Below are 6,960 nucleotides of genomic sequence, written 5' to 3' on the forward strand. Positions count from 1 at the left end.
GGATTGCATTGAATCTGTAGATCATTTTGTGCAGTGTGGACACTTTAATATTACTTAGTCCTCCAAAGCATTAACATGGGATATTTCTCCATTTGTTTGTGACTTCTTCAATTTCTTTCATCAACATGTTACACTGTTCAGTATACAGATCTTTCATGTCTTTGCTTAAATTTATTCCTAAGAATTTTATTCTTTTTGATGCTATTGTAAATGGGATTGTTTTCTCAATTTCTTTTTTAGATAGTTTCCTGTTAGTGTACAGAAACAAATTATTTTTGTATGTGAATTTTATATCCTGCAGGTTTATTGACTTCGTTTGTTAACCCTAACACATTTTTTGGGTGACCTTTTTAGGGTTTTCTATGTACAAGATCATGCTATCTGTGAAGAGAAACAATTTTATAGCTTCCTTTTTTACTTGGATGCCTTTTATTTCTTGCCAACTTGTTCTGGCTACAACTTCTAATACTATGTTGAATAGAACTAGTGAGAGTGGGTGTCCTTCTCTTGTTCCTAATCTTAGAGGAAAAGGACTCAACTTTTCACAGAAAAATGTCTTCTATAGTTACCTCATATTTGTCATTTCTGTTGCTCTTCATTTCTTCCTGGAAGTTCAGGTGTCTGGCTGGTCATGTGCCTATTTAGCCTGAAGTCCATCCTTCAGCATTGATTTTATTGTGGTTCTCATGGTGATGGAGTCTTTAATTAAATTAATCAATCAATTAATTAATTTTTAAAGGGATTTGGGATCTTTATTTAAGATTTATTTATTTGAGAGAGAGTGCATGAGTGGGGGCAGGGGCAGAGTGCGGGGGAAGAAAAGAACCTCAAGCAGACTCCCCACTGAGCATGGAGCCCGACCTGGGGCTCAATCTCATGATCCTGAGATCATGACCTGAACCGAAATCAAGTCTGGCACTTAACTGACTGTGCTACCCAGGTGCCCCAGTCATGGATTCTTTTAATGTTCTTTTAGATGAAAATGTTTTGTTTCACTATCATTTTTAAAGAATATTTTGACCGGATGTAGAATTCTGAGTTGACAATTTTTTCTTTCTGCCAACATTTTAACATTGTAGTTCCACTATCTTCTTGCCTCCATGCTTTCTGATGCTGCAGCAGTAGTTACTTAAATCACTCTTCCCTGCATGCATTGTGACATTTTTCCTATGTTGCCTTCACTGTTTTGTCATGGTCACTTCTTTCGGCATTTTGGCAAGGATACACATGGGTGTGCTTTTCTTTGTATATATCTTGCTTGGGATTTGCTGAACTTTTGAATCTGTAAGTTTATTTTTCTGTCCGTTATCGGTAAAATTTGGCCTTTATTTTTCCAAATTTTTTCCTCTGCATTATTGTTTCTCTCCTTTCCTTCTGGTATTCCAAATGTGTGTGTGTGTGTGTGTGTGTGCACATGCACTGTGTGTACAGGTGTTTTGATATTGTCCTCTTAGGCCCCTGACCCTGTTCATCTTTTTAATCCTTTATTTCCCTATCTTCCGTGTTCTCTTACACCTTCCTCTGCCATGTTAATCCTGCTTTTAAGTCCACCCAACTTTTAAATTGCAGGCATTGTAATTTTCATTACTAGAATTTTCCTTCTTTTTTTTTATGACTTCTGTTTCTCTACTGAGGTTTAATTGCACTGCATTTTTTTTAGAAGCATAACCTTATTTACCTCAACAGGCATATTTAAAATTGCTGATTTAAAGTCATTGTCTGCTGATTCTGCCATCTGAGTTATCTTGGGCTGACCTCAGTTGGTCACTTTTTCCTTTTGAAGTGAATCAGAGTTTCCCAGGGTTTATATGTGACATAATTCTGGATTGTACTGGGCGTCCTGTGAATGTGATGCGTGGAGACTGGTTTCTGTTATACTTCTTGCCCGTGTGTCTGTACTTCAGCATTAGCCAGAAAATAACTTGCTAGTGCTCTGGTTGCAAACTTGGTTTCTTAGGCGGCAACTCCAGTCCCATTTTGGTTCTTTTTATCAGAAGCTGAGCTACTTTTCGAGCCTCCCATCTGTCAGAAACTTGGACAGAGTTGTCCAAAGCTTTAGGGATTTCTAGATTTCTCCCTTGATTTTCTATGATTGGTGTCTCAAACTCTGCCCTTTCATTCTCTAAGCCAGAAAATGTGTGGGTTTTCTATCAAGTCTTAGCATGTGGAGGCAACAGTGTCCTTCTCTCTTCTTAGAAGACATAAAAACTGGAAAACTATCCAACAGCTTCTTTTTATAATCTACGACTCTTCCCTAAATATGTCTACATAGATCATTGTTCAGATTGCCCAGATCGTTCACTTTTTCTTTGGTTTTGCATTCTATCTATTCCTTTAAGGTGGGTTGGCTTGGTAGGAACTTACATAACTCCCCTTTGTAAAGGATTCTGAACGGGGAATAGGTTAATTTTTGAAAACTAAATTATCTAAAAGCCACTTACCTGAGAGTCATTTTATTGAGTTTTATTCTGTAACTAATCTGTGTATTATACTGACAGTCTTTGACTGTTATCCTGAAATAACAAGGATCATTTTGAAACCAAAATTTTGGCCATGTTCCGAATAAATCATAAAATTGAACTTATTGGTTTTTAGTGAATTGACATAGCAACCAGGAAATAAATCATTTTTCTCTTCACCTTCAGAAAGGGTGTTTATCATCATAATAAAACAGTGTCTTTAGATTCTTTGAAGTATTTCAACACATCCCCTACAGAGATGGTCTTTATTCTCTAACTTCTTCCAAGAGTCCCTATAACACTTAACTCTTAAATGTAAGTCAAACAGATTCACCTTCACTGTTGTTCTTCCCTGTCTGACCATCATTTTCCCAGATCTTTCTCTTTTCTTTATTTGTAGAACTCAGTGTATAATTTATCATTTTTAGTTTCCATCATACTGCTGTAAGTGCAACCACTTTTTGCATTTACTAGATAGTAGGCTTTTTCCCCCATGACTAACAAAGTGCTCTACTCAAAATTTATTATTATTTAAAAAAAATCAATGTAGTGCCTTCATAAGCACACCAAGAAAAATAGCATAAATTGATACTTCTGGGAAGAGAAATACGGAGAGAATAAGTCTTTGGAGAGAAAATTCCCAAGGCATTAATGCCCAGGATGACCCTGGGGAGCTTTTCTAGGACTTAGTCTGTTTGTTTTCTGGTCAGAATGAGTGATGAGATTTCCTGAGATTCAGTCTTACTTTTGGTATAAGCTGTTCGTAATAAAAATATTTATAAGAAGTTTTGAGCAGCCAGAGTGATCTCTGATAACTTGACTCGGGAAGACAATAAAGACATCTGGACCTCTGATTTCTGGGTATCCTTTGTGAGCAGATGTTATTTCATTGTAGGTTATGTGCAGAGGCAAGTACAATTTTCTGATGACAGGAGTCAAGATTGCTGCAGGGCCTGAGTGGGAAATAACTGGGGAAGCTCTTTGAATCCAGGCTGTGAAAATGGCAGAGCCGAACACCAGGTGGCTCCTGGCACAAGTCATCAGCAGGGAAGCTTCAAACTTACTAATATCTTTGTGTGTGCATTTTTTTTTCTTTTTGTGCTATAGTTTGTTTCAGAGTAGATTCTCTTTGTGGCCAAGTTTAGGCGTATGTTTGGACTGAATGTGTTAGTGTGTGTGTTACAGAGGGATAGAGAAAGATAAGGGGAAGAAGGAAGTGAGGGAGAGAGAAAAGGATTAGTGGAGTAATGTCTTAATATATGTGAAATTGGTATTCATGAAAGTAGCAGGTCCCAATTCTAGCAATAGACAGTATGCTACATTGCCCCTCGTGTCAAATAATTACATGCGGTAGTATTTTGAGTGGAAGAGGGTGATGGGATCATGCAGGAAAAAGGAAAATAATTTTCAGAACTGTAGTATCATGTATTTTCACATGAAGACANCATGAGGACATCCCAAATCCCTGCTGTATGCACTGGTTACAATGTCTTTCAATTACATTTGTGATTCTTGAGATGAACCTTCTTCCCTTTGCTACCAATAATTCCAATTAGAATATTTCTTCTATTATCCTCATCCATGGAACACAACTCCTGGACTTTTCACCTATCATGTAATTACTTAAGTTTTGAATTCTAATTACTAATGCGAATTAATCACTAAGAATCATTAACGTCCTTGAAGTCTGTAACAAAAGTGAATTGCTCAAACAACTGGCCCCATATGGTTAAAAGCCATTTACTTGCTTGCAGATATGCATTGCTCACTTTCTATGTTCTGGGTGCTCCGATAAAGCAGAAGAGTCCTTTGTGACTTAACGTCACAGTCAGGGGAATGTTGCAAATAGGCTGTAGATTACAGGGCTTAGTAAAGGCCAAATCTTATTGCATGGTGCACTGGGTGTTATACGCAACTAATGAATCATCGAACTTTGCATCAGAAACCAGGGATGTACTATATGGTGACTAACATAATGTAATAAAAAAAAATTAAAAAAAAAAAAAGAAAGAAAGTAGCCGAAAAAAAAAAGTAGAGGCCAAATCTGACCTCTTGGGGTAGTTTTAGTAGTTGACAAACACTGAACTGGTAATAATAATCCACTAGGTAATTGAATCAATATAGAGATAGCACACACACAAAAAAAGAGTTCCAGACGGTTTTAGATGCTAGGGGTGCAGTAGTGAATAAAATGGACAATAGCTTTGTTTGTTTCTGGGGCCTACAGTTAAGAAGAAAGACAACAGGTGTGATAAAATCCAATACACCAGATCAAGATAAGTGCCTTTGGTAACACCATAGCAGGTAAGAATGACGCAGTATGCTTTTCTCATTTTTTGGTAAATTAATACAGGGCAATCAGAGCAATTCACAATGAAGGAGTGGCTGTAGGGCAAAGACTTAAAAGAGATGTGGGAATTAGTCATGCACGCTTCGCAAGTGTACAAGTGCCCAGGCTGCAGAAAGCCGTGCCCAGAGGGACCCTAAGCAGGCTGTGATGGGTGTGTTGCAGGAAGAGCAGCGAGTCAGGGGGGCTGAGTGCTCACGGGGCCAGTGGAAGTAGACCCAGGAAGGAAGCGGAATCCTCACGTAGCGCTGTTACTGTGCTGACTTTGAACTTGGACTCTGAGTAAGATGGGAATCACGTAGAGAGCGTAGAACATTGGGCTTATATTTAGCAGAACGATCCTGGATGCTGTAGAGAATGGTGGGTTGGGCAAAAGTGGAAAGACTTGCAACAATCCAGAGGAGTGATGACCATGGCTTGCATGCCCAGAAACACGTAGCAGACAGGAAAAAAGCAGATTTTGCATGTGTGTTCATGAAACAGAGTAGTTTGTAATTTGTTTTCCGTTAAGTCCTTTTCAAAGTGTTGATATACAAAGTTAAGCTGCCTTAGAAAAGAAGTTGAGGCGTTTCCCCCTTTTCTTTTTTGGAAGAACCTGTGTAAGTTGCTATTATTTCTTCTTTTAACTATTTGGTAGAATTCACCCATGCAATCTGGACTTGGTGTTTCCTTTTGGGGCAGATTTTAAATAGCAGCTCCAGTTTCCTATATAGTTATCCAACAAATTAAATTTTCTCTCATTTACTGGCAGTTTTTGTCGTCAACTTTTGGTTTGCATTAATTTGTAAATTTTGCCTGAATTGTTGAGTTCACTGGCGTGAAGGTGCTCACGATGACCTCTTACAGCTTTTGACAATGATGGTATCTGTAGTGATGCGACCTTTGAAATTGGTACCTCGAGTTTCCTCTCTGTCCTCCTGGGCGTTATCACTTTCACTAAACTTTTCAAATTACCAAATTTTTACTTCATTGACTTCGCTCTATTGTCCTCTTATCACTCTATTGTCCATTAAAATATTGTCTATTTTAATGATTCACGTTATAATTTTTCTTCCTCCTTTCCTCCTACTTTCCTCAGGCTTGGCTTGCTGCTTCCTTTTTTTTTTTTTAAATTTTATTTATTTATGTGACCGAGAGACAGCCAGCGAGAGAGGGAACACAAGCAGGAGCAGTGGGAGAGGAAGAAGCAGGCTCCCACCAGAGGAGCCCGACGTGGGGCTCGATCCCATAACGCCGGGATCACGCCCTGAGCCGAAGGCAGACGCTTAACGACTGCACTACCCAGGCGCCCCAGCTTGCTGCATTCTGTCCTTCCTTCATCTGGCTTCTTGAAATGAAAATGTAAGGCATTGATTCTCAACATTTTTTCCCCCTAACATGTGAATTTAAGGCCAAAAATTTTCCTGTTTCTTCCTTTAGCTGCGGACCAAGAGCTTCAATATAACTCATTTTATTATCATTCAGTTAAAAATCTTTTCTAATATTTATTTCTCCTTTTATCTGTGAATTACTTAGGTGTGTGTTGCCTAACTTCAAGCATTTAGTGAGTTTCTAGGTATCTTTTTAGTGTTTTCTAATTCAACCGTGTTCAAAGAACATTCTTTGAATGTTCCCATCATTTGAAGTTTTTGAAGCTATTTTTTTTTAAGTTTGTTTTAAGCAATCTCTACACCCAATGTGGGGCTAGAACTCACAACCCTGAGGTCAAGAGTCACATGCTCCCCTGACTGAAGCAGCCAGGCACCCCATAGGCTGTTGTTTTTGTTGTTGTTTTTTAAAGATTTTATTTATTTATTTGACAGAGAGAGACAGCCAGCGAGAGAGGGAACACAAGCAGGGGGAGTGCGAGAGGAAGAAGCAGGCTCATAGCGGAGGAGCCTGATGTGGGGCTCGATCCCAGAATGCTGGGATCACGCCCTGAGCCGAAGGCAGACGCTTAACCGCTGTGCCACCCAGGCACCCCCATGTTTTTTTTTTTTTAAATAAAGTCCCAACCTACACTTGATTCTTTAAATGTTCAATGTGCACTTGAAAATAATATGAATTCTTTTCCTGTTTTCCTTTCATGCACTGTACGCTAAATAGTCTTGACATCCACAAGTCATCATCATCATGGCTTTGTATCCTTACCAGTATCTCACCTTCCTGGAGTCT

This window comes from Ailuropoda melanoleuca, chromosome 18 (assembly GCF_002007445.2).
Source record: "Ailuropoda melanoleuca isolate Jingjing chromosome 18, ASM200744v2, whole genome shotgun sequence".
Classification (NCBI taxonomy): Eukaryota; Metazoa; Chordata; class Mammalia; order Carnivora; family Ursidae; genus Ailuropoda; species Ailuropoda melanoleuca.